Source organism: Cupressus sempervirens, chromosome 8 (genome assembly GCF_028749045.1).
Source record: "Cupressus sempervirens isolate cs-2001-9-10 chromosome 8, ASM2874904v1, whole genome shotgun sequence".
NCBI classification, from domain to species: Eukaryota; Viridiplantae; Streptophyta; class Pinopsida; order Cupressales; family Cupressaceae; genus Cupressus; species Cupressus sempervirens.
Window position 1 is genome coordinate 125,444,901 of NC_143125.1, and position 16,394 is coordinate 125,461,294.

The following is a 16,394-nucleotide window of genomic DNA, read 5'->3' on the forward strand; positions in this document are numbered from 1 at the left end:
CATATTCTAGATGCATTACTGGAATAGAATTTGTTTCATCTTTTTCAGCTTTATCATTTCTATGTGTTCCATCATCTTCCTTAGTAGAGATATCATCTTTCAAATTAGGATTATCAAAACTAGAATATTGAAAATCTTTTAGGAAAGAAATATCATCATACCTTTTGCAAGTACTGTCAAGAATAACTTCTGATTTCAAATCAGAGCTGAAAAATGCATCTGTGTTTTCCACATGCTCTGACTTCTTTTGTGAAGGATAAAATAAATCATCAGATTTAGTTTATGATGCTGGAAAACAGTCACATATATTTACTCTATTTCCAGCAAAATGATCAAGAATACTAGTATCAAAATAGTTGCAAGCATCACTAGCTTCATATTTCATTCCTAGGCTAAAATTGAATGGTTCTTTATTACCCACAGACTCTATTAGAACTGAAACATCCTCTTCATATCTAGCATTTGTTAAATATGAAAATTGTTCCTCTAAACTCAAAACTTTAATATTTGAATTAACTATAGAAGATCCATATGTGTCTAATACCATGAATTGATCATTTTTTATTTCAAGATTATGAATATCTTCATCTAATTCTTTATCTTCTACATGACATTTTAAAACTTCACAAGTCATTGAAATATTTTCCTCTTCAACATCTACATTCTCAGATTTAATAGAATGACCACTAAAACATAATGTAGCTATAATGTAGCTAGTTCATTAGTTTTAGGAAGATAACAATTGGAAGCATAATCCTCATCTATTTTTCTTTCTATTTTTCTTGTAATCTCTTCAACCATATTTTTAGACTTGGTAAAACATTCATTAAGAGGATTAGTCATTGCATTTTCTTCAAGACAAATGGATTCCAAAATAGGCTCATCATCAACTTTTCCAATTTGAAAATTAGTTTTGCCAAAGTCTTCCATGAAATTTAACTTTTCATGATCTAGAGATACATTAACTATCCGATCATCTTCATGCAATAGTTTATTTTTGTCTTCTTCAAATCTAAAACTTTTTAAATCAGAAGTAAATGAAGGTATGAAAGAACAATATTTATCTACTATGCTTACCAATTCTTTATCACTATAGGAGATGCCTTCATCTACTAAAAGTTGTACTTCTAGATCCTTTGTATCCAAGTATGATTCATATTCTAAAAATAAATTTCCAAAGTGCACAAGTTTATTACTACATTCACTAGCTTGCTCTAAAAAACTTCTTTGATATGAATTGTTGGAGCTTGGGAGCTATCTTTTCAAGGCAAGAAATTCATTAGATAGTTTTTGAATCAAGTCTTCCTATGAGGTTGATTCAGTGATGCTAGCTTTGTTATGAATTTCATGATTCCATATACCTGTAGCGATCATGTCATCTTCCAATTCTACAACAATTCTTTGAGCTGCCTCCAAATCTACAGGTCTAGATCTTCTTAATTTGAATCCTATGTCAAGAGCATAGCACTGATAAAGAAAGTTTTCAAATTATGTGTGGTAGGTCTATTTGCTGCTAGAATTCTATGAATGATCTTATTGAAGTTAGCAACAAAATCTCTCATATTTGTAGAAGATAACTTCTTTGCTGATGCTAGTTGAGTTATCAAATCATATTCATCTTCAACAATCTTGAAATGATCTTCAAATGCTACTCTCATGGTATCCCAATTTGTGATGGATCCATTGGCTAAATGATAAAACCAGTTTGCAGCCACCTCAATAAGAGTCTCAAAAAATAATCGGACTGCAACATCTTCGTGATTAATTCCCAAAATATTCATAGCTGTGAACTTTTTTCTTATGTGTTCATCGGTAGTAATCCTTCCATCTCCTGAGAACTTGGGTATATTCTTTCTAGAACTAGAAGGAAGAGGATGATAGGCTGCAAAATTAAGTGGACCAGTAGCAACCACCCAAGGTGCAACCATGTCTTATTGCAATTAAAGTGACAACAATTTGAATCAAATTTATGGAAAGATAATGATGTTACCTTGATCATGAGCAACCAATTTTCCAACAAGTTCTCCAAAACTCTATTCTAATTGGCATGATCTTTTTTACAATGGAGTTTCCAATCTCAAGCAGAGATAACAATAATAAACTGAAAAAATAATCTCTAGCACTAATTTTCTTGTCCAACTCCCTAGTGGAGTCACCAAAAATATGTTGGTAAATAGATTGTTCTTCTTCTTTTCCTCTTTTTATGTGCCCAAACTTATAATGAAAAACAAATTTACACAATAGTTGGGAAACTGTTTCTAAGAATATCTAGTTTCCCTCTGAATTGAGATATAACTACCTATGTAAATGATATTCAATGAATTAGGCTGTATCTCTAATTCCTACTACGGAGTAAGTTCTTAACTAGACAATAGCATAGGCAAAACCAAGCTAATCCTTTCTAGGACTAACTTAGGCAAATTTAGATTCTAATCCTATCCAATTTCAGGAACTCACACATCCTATGACTTCCCACCATTGGTGATGCAAGAATGTTGTTTGTTATGCAAATGCAATGACATGAGATGAAAAATGAAGATTGAACATTAAAACCTTTAGAATAGGATCAATTGATGGTACTTTGATCTATCTCCCAATCACCATTTGACCAAGAATACAAGAAAGTGCTCAAAAATGATCATAGCAATACTTTGATTGAAAGTAATCAAAAAAGTGTTGCCCAAATACTCTAAGTCATAATGAAACTCTTCCTTGTTTTAAACACACAAACACAATACTTTGATCATATTTGCTTGCAAACTATAGCCAAATCTATTACAAAAACTAAACATTAATCTTAATACATGAATGAAAATATGGAAATAAAACATGCTCTCTCCTCTACTCTAGCTCTTTGACTATATGCAAAAAGGGGAAGTGCAAGGACAATAAAGAATTGACACTATGTATGATTGTCTCTGCAACCTCTCTTTATGCCAACAATTTTTTGACCCTCAATACTGAGTTTCCTATAGCATTTATAGAATTTCCTTACAATCCATAAAGTTCATAGGAATTCATGATCTTCCATCTTCTTTGAATACCAAAAATCAAGAGACAATATATTGTGAAAATGCAAGGAATATGGATCAAGTTGATCCTGTCTTTTCACTTCCTCATAAAGGAAACTGAACAGTCCTTTTACTATTTAAAACTTTGAATCAGGAGATGAATATCAAGCTACCATTTATTAAAAAATATAGACTTTCAATGCCTCTATGACTCTGAAAAGTCTCTGAAACAAATTTGATATTATGATCTCTTGGTGTCACTTCAGATCTAGAAAATAATGTCCCATCCTTTAGGGAATGATCAGGAATGAAGCGCATTGCAAAAAGATGTTTCTTAGCTATCATGATAGAAAGTTCCCCTACTACAAAACTAGAGCATTTGAGGGTGATAACTTGCCTGGCAGTTGAGCATGGAAAACATTAACATCAAAAGGCCGATATGTTGCAAGAATATAATCTTGGCATATATCCATCACCATAGGCCTTCCCAAGAGAGCCCTTTCACAAAGCAGGGAGGATTGATCAAGATGATATCTTGGATAAAAGAGCAACTCATAAGTGTTGGAAGAATCATTGTAGTTGCAAATGACTATTTATTTTTTCCAAGCCATAACAAGCCTACACAATGAATTATCTGTTCTTGGGTAACATCCCCAAACACACGCCACCTTTTTTCCCTCAACTCATATAGTATCATTCCTTGATAACTAGCAATAGCCAAGTACATCCCATCTTTGCTAGCAAACACATGTAACACTGGCGAGTTCTGAGAAATATAGGATACTAGAAGAACAAGATGTTGAAGTTTAAGTTCATCTTCATCTTCTGACTGCACAATAAGCACTCGATCTTCAGCATAAATCACTTGTCACATATGTGTGGCACCTGAAATTCCTCTATTTAAACAACATTTACCAAAAGGTATGGCTAGAACTCTCCCGATAGACTATTGTTCAACTGCAAATAGTTTGTATCCATATTCATCCCATCCCATGCACACAACACCCCCAACCATAGGTTCATATTTATATTCTTTGTTTGACTTTAGCATCAGAGATAAAGTAGAATTTATGCCAATTTGACAAATAGTACTCATCAGATGATACCCTGATGCAGACCACACTGTAAGTCCCCCTAAGTTTCCACCCAATAGAAAATGCACAATTGTCTAGCATCCATGCTATACAGTTGGCTACTTTATTACAACAAAAGATGTGTGCACAGTATCCCCATCATAGGGTACACTATGGGAAAAGCATTGGATGAAATTCAGTAAACAATTCTAGTGTGTCTACTGGGATTTTCATATTTCCTTTCAAACCTGAGACCTGTAGCACAATCATCTAAGATTTAGATTGAGGGATCTTCTAATGTAACCATTATCCTTGTTGGTGTAGATGTAAATGTGAACTGAACTAAAAAGGTGACATAATTCTAGATATCTATATTCTCTTCTAACGCTACTTCCCTATATTTAGCTTGCAATTAATAATCTGATATACACTAATCTTGCCATAATTTCTCCTATCGCTCCCGAATTTACATCAAATCTGATTTTTGCGTATCTTTAACTTTTTGTGTATTCCAATTTTCATAACTGCCTCGGTTCACTGACTACTACAGGAGACATTAGATATAGAGAAAATAAAGCAGAGTATTTAAAAATCATATTCTACAGCATGCGAAAGACAAATATTGAACTCCGTTGAGTTCTTAGAAATCTGTATGTTGTAATCCTCATATAATTTTCCTTTCATTTACCACTCTTTAATTTTCTCTCCATTTAGAACTTTTCCAATGGAAATATGATTCGACTTCATTAATATAGAAGTGAATTAATAGCCCACACAACATGAATCATTTTTTGATTATTCTCAATTAGGGACAAGTTTAACAAAGTTGTAACAAAATTTTCTGGGATTGTCAGATTGTGAGAATGTAAAATTTCAACCAAAGGTCTAATAGCCCCATAATTTTTAATCGTGGTCCTACTTCTTGAATCATTTTTTGAATTGAACCACAACTCTGCTAGAACTTCTCTTTGCACTTCAATTGAGTTAACTTGTAGGTTTTCTATAAGATTCTTGAGTTGTAGCTAAAAGGATAATTTGTTGTCTCCTATATCTGACACTGAAGATGTACCACCAACCACTGAGTTCTTGTAATTAAACTATGAATTCTATGAAGATCTGTAATCTTTGATGAGTGTTCCTATTTATTCTATTTCTATCATGCTATATCGATAATCTATAGTTGCAATATTTGATGTTATCTCTCTAGAAGAAATATTTCTAGATGGCATGCCATATCTTACCATGCTACTTCTCCCAAGAATATTAGCATCTTCTATCATCATTTTTTGTATGCCATCTATAGAGGAATTAAAACTTGTAGTAGATAGAGCATTAGATGATGCTTGAGTTCTCTAGAGGTCAACTTTATTCCCCATTGCCACTTGTTTCTCACCATCAGTTAACAGAACACCTTATGGGCTTAATGTACTTTCATCTTGTGCTATTTTTGTAGCAAATCTCTCACTTCCCTTTTCTGAATAATCTTTATGCTCATTTGCACTTAGTTTCATATATATAGTATCATTTGAGTCCTATTTCCTTGGATAAAACTAAGATGGTTCCCTTAGTAGTGGAGCATGGAATATGATTGTTTTTTTGGGCTTGGGAAGTGGAACTATGTGAGACTTGAACCAATTTTCAATTAGTGCCTTAACATTGAAATTGGGAATAAGGGAATTGTGATTGAGAGATAGAAACCTATGAGATTATCAATAATGAAGTCATGGCTTTCAAAAAATATAACCCTTGCATACTCGAACTACTAGCATCATTCTCTATAATGGTTTTTCTTCACAAGAGATATCACATTCATTCTTTAAGCATTGAGGCTTATGCACTTTGGAATAAGAGCCATGCCATTGAACCTTGAACCATAGCCTTTTGAATCGAGCCTACACTTGGGAACTTGGAGCATCAATCTGAACTTGAACCTTGGATCTCAACTCTGACATTTGAACTTCTGAATTTCAGGCATAAAAATTTTACATCTGAATCTCAAGATTATGATATTCATCTTTTACAACATCATGTTTATAGAAAGTTCAGGCAACTTATGGGAAAGTGGACCAAGAGAACAAAATATTTGAAGTTTTGAAATAAGGGTACTAACAGTATGCCTATAGAATTGTAGGATCAAAATGACACCAAGTGAATTGTGATGCAAGCAATAAGGAATCCATCTTTTCATACCAATCCCTAGGGACTTTTTTGAGACCGTATAAGGACCTCCAAAGTTGGAATACCAATGAAGATTTTTGTACAAAATTGTAGTTGTAAATAAGTATTTACTTATTAAACTTTACTTAAGTTTACTTTGGTCAATGCACTATTTTATTATTTCTTAGGTGAGACACTTAGGAGTGTGCATACTCTTATGAGTTGTCATGTTGAAAATACTAGAGTAAGCAACTCTAATCTAGCATATGGTGTCTACAATACTAGAGTTTGCTTAATTAACTGAGTTATCATGCAGACAACACAGTTATTCACATTCCTATTTTAGCACATGGTGTCTACAATATAATTTTATGTGCTACACCTTTATAGGCTTATCCTCTCATCATCACACTTACTCTTGTGCTTAATGGAGGATAACCCACACCTGGTGGACATGTCCCTAGTTGTAAGACTTATCATGTTGCCTCCTTGGCATTCTAGGTGCATCTTAGAGGCCTTTGCATATAGGCAACTCTAGTGTACTTATCATATCAATTCATATCAATACATTGAATGAATATCATATCATCATTCTAATCATATTGTTTTGGTCTACGATTGCGCTTGTGCTTGAGTTCCTTGGTCTTGGGTGAAATTTTCTTTAAGAAAAATTCTTACATCATATTAGAGCTATGCCAAATTCTTACATGCTATTAAAGTTGAAGGAGATTCTCTTCACATAGCCATTCGAGACCATTCTTTCTTTAGCACCTCAACCTAGATCTAGAGAATCTGTAGAAATTGAGAACATCTAGAGCCAAAATAGACCTCACCATTCTATCTAAAATATTGATTTGGTGAAAATCTACTATAAATAATCCTATATTGGGCCATAGTCAAATTTGAGGCAAATATTTTTATAGACTAGCACCCGAAGGTCCAATTTGCAAAATTGGTATGATCATTTAAGATCTACATATTTTATCATTTGAATCTCTACTATTTTTTTGGATATGCATTATTTTTGGAAAAAAATTGGCCATTAGGCCAGTAGGAGAGATTTTTTGTAGCTAAAGATTGAAGCTTGCTAGTACAAATCAGATATTTGCATCACATTAAGAAGGTTTGAAAACCCCCAAATAAGATTTTGTTTCATCCAAATCAAACATCTAAGGTAAAATCTAGAGCCATTTTATTTTTGAAGGTGTGACAATAGCGATTCAAGAAAATAATAATAGAGGTAATTTTCAAACAGTGATATCTCCCTCATATAGACTCCTTTTTGCAAGCAATTTTATTGTTTTGGGGTAGAATTTCATGTACACATTGGTGTAGGTGGTTTGAGATCTCTGCTCCTAAATTTTTCTATTACTTGCTAATCCTAATTTTTTCCACATCAATTTCTTAGTATGGGCTCATCTAGGCACATAATCAAATTCTATTTTTTTTTAAAGTGTATAATTTTTTGTCTAGGTTCCATATATGTAATTAGATTATAGGCTTGTGTGGATAGAAATACTACTTTCAAAAATAGGCCCTAAATTGGCAAGTGGCTATAAATTTCCTAAATCATCCATTGGGGGGGTGGGGGTTTCTTTGATTCTCTCTTACATTTTTGGGGGTGCATACATACATTGATCTCATGGAGTTTTGTCACATATGCTAGTCTAGTTTAAGCCCAAAGTTGACACCAAGGAACTGCCATAAATGGAGTGCCTTAAGCATTGATCATCTAAGAGAACATCACAAAGTGTTTCCTTATCTCTACTTGAAGATATCACCACCAAACCCTAATTGGGAAGATCATCTTCATATTCTTATTAAGTTTGAGTATAACAACATGAGTAAGGAATCTTTTGCTCCTCTTCATATGACAAGTTTTCCTCATGATGTTTTGATAACTCTTTGGAAAGAATATGGAGATCCAACAATTCCTCCTTTTCCAAAGAACATTCTATCTTTAGTCACTTCTACTATAGTTCATTCACCTCTTGATGCTCCTGTTGCTACTACCAATCTAGTTCTAGTAATAGATGCTTCTAATTCAGTGCATCAATAAACATTATGTCCTCCTACTTCTACTTCATGGGACAACTTACTTCTAGATATTGTAGGTCTTTTCATGGAGTCTCACATTGAAGATGTAGGAGACATAATCAATACCATTCATCTTCTCTTTGTTTAGAAAATTACTTCATGCATTGTAGAAACCAATCATAACACCAACAATAGTGCTTGAATAGATTCAAATATGTGGGGTCCTATTGACAGATATAGGGAGAGATCATAGCATCAGCAAATTCCACATGCACATTTTGCCACAATGATAGGTCCAACACAATAAGGTACACCTTGTCTTCTAGTTCTAGCATCAGTGGATGACTTCTTGATAGATATTTCAAGTTTACTTGTGGACTCATGCATAGCATATTTGGGGGACATCATTGATGATATACATTTTCTCTTTGATGAAAAATACCCTTCTTTAGTTTTTGTGAGGGCTCACTCTAACCCTCTTATCCACTCTCTACATGATCAGTCTTCATAGGTTGATATGATTGTGGATCCCTATATACAGTAGCTATAAGAGGTCCCTTTATCATTTGAGGAGACAATTTATTCTTTGGGACATGTTCTACATTCATCCTTGCTAGGTCTACACTTATTCTTTTTAGTAGTATAAGAAAAGGTAACTATTAGCATTGATAGTTGAGTAAGTTTTAGAGACACCATTCATCATCGAGATTCTTTCTACACATAGGGGAATCATCTCATATGTAGCTCTACCATTTTTTCTTCTAAAGGAGAGGAACATTATTCAACAACATTGGAGCATCTATCACTGATCAATACTCTATATTTAGGGGGGACTACCTTGTCTCCTTCTTCTCTTTTGTATAGACTTGATGTATGTTGTAATGAAGGGGTCTTGATTACTTCATTCATCTACACATCTTGTTTTTTCATCTCTCTTTCTAGGGAAGGTTTTTCTCCCATGAGGTTTTCCCTCTTTCTCCACTTTATGAGATATTGCATTTTTTCATACATAGGCACCTAACATGGCCTAGTAGCCTGACCCATCTTGCATTCTTCATCCTAGTTTTCATAAGCTTAAGCATGTATTCCCCTAAGTTGCACTTAAGGGGGGTATTCATGTAAATAAGTATTTACTTATTACACTTTACTTAAGTTTACCTAGGTCAATGCATTATTTTATTATTTCTTAGGTGAGACACTTAGGAGTTTTCATAGTCTTATGAGTATTCATGTTGACAACATTGGAGTAAGAAACTCTAATTCAGCACATGGTGTCTACAACACTAGAGTTTGCATAATTAACTCAATTTTCATACAGAGAATATAGTTATTTTCATTCCTATTTTAGCACATGGTGTCTACAACATAATTTTGTGTGCTACACCTCTGTAGCTTTATCCTCTCATCATCACACTTAGTCTTGTGCTTAATAGATGATAACCTACACCTGGTGTACATGTGCCTAGTTGTAAGACTTATCATGTTGCCTCCTAGGCATTCTAGATGCATCTTAGAGGTCATTATATATAGGAACCTCTAGTGTACTTATCATATCAATTCATATCAATACATTGAATAAATATCATATCATCATTCTGATCATATTCTTTTGGTTGACTATTGTGCTTGTGCTTGAGTTTCTTGGTCTTGGGTGAATTTTATTCTAACAAAAATTCTTACAAAAACCATGAGGTTACTCCATATAGATCTCCTAATGAAATTATCTATAGAAAACAAATCTTCACATCCATCTAAAAAACTATCCATCCCTATGAAGCTACTAGAGATAGTACAATGTGAATAGAATTCATCTTGGCAATAGGCAAAAAGGTCTCAGATTAATCAATACCCTCAACCTGTGAAAAACCCTTTGCAAGAAGATGTTCTTTATACCTATCAATAGAACCATCTATAGCATACTTGGTATGGTACACCCAACAACTATGAACCAACTTTCTTCCTTTTAGAAGAGGACAAAGATCCCATGTGTGGTTCTTCATCAAAGAAGAGTACTCCTCATCCTCAGCCCTATCCCACTCTAGGTGTCATCTCACCTATTAAAAACATTGAGGATTATCTAAAATTGCATGACTCAAAAGACCACTACCTGCAGTCTGAGAATGAGTGTGACAAGCATCTATAGGATCAATTGCTAAAGATCTAGCTACATCAATAGTATCATGATCCCACTTGGGTATTCATAGAACATTTGGTGGAGGTGGTGAAGGGGGATTAATATCAAGATATTCCTTAGAGGATGCATATTCATGTAGAGAAGTAGAGGAATTACTAGGTAGTAAAGAAGAAGCTGAAGATGAGGGATCCATTGAATGATAACACTCATCAAATTGAACATGTTGCCAAAACAAGACATCTTTAGAATTAGGATCAAACAACTTGTATCCCTTCACATCATAGTAGCCAACAAAAATGAGTGGATGCCTCTTCTTCTCCATGGCTTTCCACTAAGCATCTAGAATAAATGCCCAAGCCTCACTACCAAAAATGTGGAATGTAGAAACACTAGGCTTGACATTAGTCCAAGCCTCCTCTAGAGTCAAGTGTTGTAGTGCCTTTTGAGGCATCTAATTTTTAATATAGTTTCCATAATTGATAGCCTCAGCCCAAAATGAAGAACTCATGGAATGAGACTATATTATAGAATTAGTCATGTCTTGTAATGTCCTATTATTTCTCTCTACAACCCCATTCTATTGAGGTGTATAGGGAATAGAGAATTGATGTTGTAAACCATGCTCAGTGTGAAAATCTCTAAAATATTGATTCACATATTTGCCCCCATTGTTAGTGTCTATACACCTGATTGAAAGACTAGACTACTTCTACACAAATGTTTCAAAGATTGAAAATGAATCAAAGACATCAAACTTGTACCTCAAAAAGTACATGCATGTGCGTCTAGAGAAGTCATCAATGAAGGTGAGCACATATCAAGAACCTAAAAAATATATAGTGGTAAATGAAATAAGTCCACTATGTATCAACTCTAATGGTGCCTTAACACATGTGGATCTACCTACTAGAAAAAGGATCTTTGTGATGTCTGCCAAGTGCACAAGCTTGACACACACCATTAGTACAAGAGATCTAAGGTAACCTAATCATTATCTCCTATGTACTCATCTACAATAGATATATGTAGTTGACATGGCCAAAATTCTCATGCCAAATCTTGCTCATTGTGTCTACATGAGAAATGAGAGAAACACCTATAGAATCAAAGCTCTTAAATCCATCAAACTGTTATAAGTGAGACATAAAATCAAGACTCCCTGTAGCAATAATAAATTTAGGATCATGGATATCTCAAATAACCACATAATGTCATGAGAAATCAATTTTCTTTCTAGAGCTTGAATGAAAAATCTGAAAGACAGACATAGGGTTCATAGAAATTGTCAGGACCAAGAGAACATCCTATAGTGAACCACATTCTAAAGAGATAGTTCTCGAAACTATGACTGAAAGCAAAGAACAATCACCAACTATAATCTATGTAGTAACACTTTGAGAAAGTTAGGTAATTAAATTAGGTGAGTGTTTCATATGATAGAAAGCTCTAGAATCAAGAATCTAAGAAGTTATAGAAGATAATGCTTGAGTAGAAAGAGCATGCACTTTCACTATAGGAGGAGGTGGAGGCTTCAAAGAAGCAATACTAGAATGCTACATGGCCTCCTCTAATGTCTCAAGAAATTTTCAACACCCAGAAACTAGATGTCCTTCCTTGCCACAAAATCTTCAAGGTTCACCAATGTACTTCTTAGTCTTAAAGGAAGATTCACCTAACTTAGAAGTATTACACTTTTGAGAGGGCTTCTGAGAATCTAATTTAGGAGAGGGCTTAGAGGAACTCTCACCACTTGCTAAATCTAACTTATGCTTTAGTTTCTATTTGGGATTTCCTATAGATATCTGATCAACCAATGCCTTCATCTTAGAACCAGTCATAATATCCAACTATGTAAGCTTTGACTACATTTTAGGCAATCAATCAAAAAAGACCTTAAAATTTGGCATAGAAAATCTATTCCCCAAATCATGTCTGGTGGAATATAATGTGGAAGAAAATATCTAAGAATTCCCTCGAATATTAGAGATAATCAAAGAGACTCACTTAACATCAGTCTTCCTCCTTCCACAACCATATAACATATGTCTTTGTTGAGTAAACTTCATTAAGAAGTCATCAATAGTTGAAGAGGAATTTGGCACAAGTGAGGTAAGCTCTACCTCTATCTAAAGTTTCCTAAAATCATTCATAGTACCCAACAAACCATGAAGCTTGGTCTACATTGCTAGAGGAGTATTGTAGTTGTCCAAATGAAACTGTAGAATATCTGATACCCGTAATGTAATCAATCCAATTTACTCATTCATTTTATTTCAATACTGCATGATCTCATAAGGCCTCTAAAAAATAGGTCACATGGTACCTAAACATGACCACAAACTTTTTAACTGGAGAAGGCAAGTCATCAAGGTCTTCCAAGTGTACCAATTGTGAGTGGTCAAAATTTCTAAAGAAGAAGTGGTCTTGGCCATTGTTTTACCAAGTTTTTTTCAAGTTTTATGATATATATATATATATATATATATATAATATAAAATAATATAAAAATACCCCCCACAATGCAATAAAATGAACCCCAACTTACAAATAGATTGTGTAAAGGAAAGAAGAGAAATTTTTTTTAGATATGAATCACAAATACTTGGTATAAAATACAAGTGAAATGATAGAGAATTTGGAAAGTGGTTGAGAAGAGCTTTCAGGCACATTTTTTGGAACAAAAAATGGAGCTATAATGAAGAAGTTATACTCCCTAGAAGATGGAACTCATCAAAAGACTTCAAGCACCAAAATAGATATCAATCTTGAAAAAAATCCAAAAAAATTTTCCTCCATTGTCTCTGTCTTGAAAGCATCATTCTAGTACTTTTTTTGGATCGAGGAAAGACCTCCACATGCTCAAGATATTGTGAAAAAGGTGACAGAGCTCCCAAAAGCAATACAAAATTATTATTATTTTAAAATAATAATAAAAGATTTTTAAAAAATCATCACCAAGTGTCGTAGAGAAAGAGCATTAGTAGTGAATGAGAGGTGTCGCTCATGGAGCTAAGGTTGGCATAGAGCTGAGGCTAGGGAAAAATAGAGGCAACACTAGCATGGAAATGCACTTTTTGGTGGCAGTCACGGTGGATAACAACCATAGTCAAACTTTCTAGTCATGATCATGATGGTAGTTACAACGCCTAAAAAAATGAATGTTGCTGCCAAATTTTTGAATGTCAACACTAGTTTTTGCAAGTGGTGCGATATTTTTCAATGTCAGTCCTAGATTATAGCCACTATACCACAATGTGACTCTTTTTTTTTTGTTAAAAAATTTGCATTGTAATGAGCGTAGAGGTTGGTTGGCCTTGGTGGGCAAAAAAAATTGCCTCTCAGATCAATGTTGTCCAAAAGGGAAAATCTTTACATGGAAATAGGGGTTTTTATTCTTTCTAAATTCATCCATGAGGTCTATTTAGGTTCAAGCTCCTACAAAAATTAGTAACCCCTATTTGGATAAGAAATACATGAAAAACTTCAAATATGTTCCACCAAACCCTTGATTCTTCTTCTTGTCTAGATAATAAACAAGCTACATCAAATCTAGCTCTAATACCATGAACAATTTAATCAATGCAAATCTACAAAGCCTTTGAACCCTTGCATGTAAGAACCTTGTCATAGAAGAAAAAGATGAGAGGAGGCAAGGGTTTTTCTTTGAAAATTATTGAAATGTATTCTCAAAAAAAAAAATGTAAGATAATTACAAAAAATCAATCCTTATAAAAGGAGACTAAAACCCAAAAGGGTAACCTAAAAAAGTTACAAAAGGTAACCTAAAAGGTAAAAGCTATTTAATAATTACTAATTAATTATTAAATAAAGACATGAAAGGTGCATAAAGTAAAATCTCAAGAAGATAATAAAGTGAATTTAATAAATGAAATGAAACTAACACTTTACTCTAACATTTAGTAGCAATAAATAACTATAATCAAGTTATGTGGATAAAGTAGGTGTTGAAAGATATTGCAATTGAATTTATAGAAATTTTTATCATATATGGTGATAACATAAGTATTGTAAGTATCATATCTTAAAAGATAAGGCAACTGAGTACTAAAGATCAATTTGTAGATATCTTTGCAAACCCCTTAACTAAAGATACATATGAGTACTTGAAAGACATGCTTGGGGTTATGCCCCTACCTTCTTTTGAGTAGATGATGAAGAGAATGCATCAATCTAGTGGCACATAATCCTATTGTTAGACTAGACTAGATGTTGATGTTTCCCATATGGGGAAATATCTGTAATGAGCTAAGTCAATGAGGACTCTTGGTATTTGGTATTCGATAGTGTCTTTGGACACTCAAGCTAGTTGTACATTAAAGTATTAATATTGACATAATGAGGCCTATGTCACTGATGTCAATGGGAGAGATATGTAGTAAATGAAAAACACCCTCTAGTTGAATGTGGCTGAGAATGCATAAGAAAAGTATGGATGGGAGAGAAAGATAAATCTCTACTTTATTAAGGACATTTAGAAAGATTCATGTAAGAATTAAGTGGGGATATCTCTATGGGTGATATATGTATGGTTAGTTATTTATTGTGAAAAACTATTTTCATTCCTAAGAAGATGCAAAATAGAGTAGTGTTTGAGAGGTTTTTGATTTAAGAAGAGGATTTGAAAAGATTAGAGAAACAATAGCAACAAAGTACTGTTTGGTATTCTTGGAACTTAGATTATTTTCATCTATGTTTCCATAAATTCCAAAGGGGGAGATTATTAGCATTATTTCTAATGATATTTCTTTGGTGAAGTATCCTAAGCATTGGAGAGTATTGACATGTTGCATTAATGACTATGTTTGTCATTGACGTTAACATATCAATAAGTTTGTGAAGACTATTAGAGTAGCAGATAAAGATCTTAATTGTACAAAAAATGTTTTGATTGTCCCATGATGCATGTTCATGGAAATGTTCTTTAGTGTGTCCTAATGATGTGGTTCAATGTGCAGCAAGAAAGTCAAAGACTTATGGAAGATGTACCTAATTATAGAGAGCAGTATAGAGACAGAGTACCTAAGAAGCAGTTACTGATATTTGCATTATATCTTCAATTAGAGATATAATATATTGATGCATGATCAACCAGTGACTTATGACACTTTGATGATGACATTAGTAGATGTAGAAGCTCTAATGTCATGCATGTGATAATTTTTATAGATAGTGAGCTACTAGTGCTATTGTAATTGTAAATTAATTAATTATCTAATTATAATTATTTGGGAAAGTCTCAAGGCCGACTCAAGGAATTATTTTGAAGATACAGTAAAAAGGAAAGATTTTTTCTTTGTTTTTATTAAGAATTGAATGTGTTGAAAAAGGATCAAGTGTGAAAAGGAGTAGAGTGTTTTCTAAATGCATGTAAGTGATCCAAGGGATTATTGTATGTGAAATGTGTGATCTAGTTACAAGATTAGAAGGAGCAAAAGTCTTGTTGACAGGACAAAAAGAGGAACAAGTAGTATTATTCATTTCTATTATTCTACAAGGAATAATATAGAGATCATTTGGATAATGGGTTCATTGGTCTTACCCTTAAAGTTATTCGGAAAGTGGGTCCAATTGTCTTCTACAACTCCTAACAAGGTTGGCATAGCTCCTAACATGGTTGAGGAATTTACTAATAGGGATTCAAGGTCTCCTAATGGGGATTGATATGTATAAAATATTGTTATAGACTCTAGTTCATCCTCTAAGAAGGAATATTTATATTATTACATCATCTTGTGCCTAGCATGCCCACTAGGGTTTTCCCTTTGATCAAGGATTTCCCTAGTTAACATAACTGGTGTTATTGCACATGAGTATCTTATTGTGGTTTTTGATTATATTGCTCATATGTTTAAATTTTAATAAAGTTGATATTTGTAATATTAGTTATATAACTAAGTCAAACCCCCCCCCCCCCGCTCTTAATTATATTGGTAGACTATATATTCTAATATTAAGGAACCA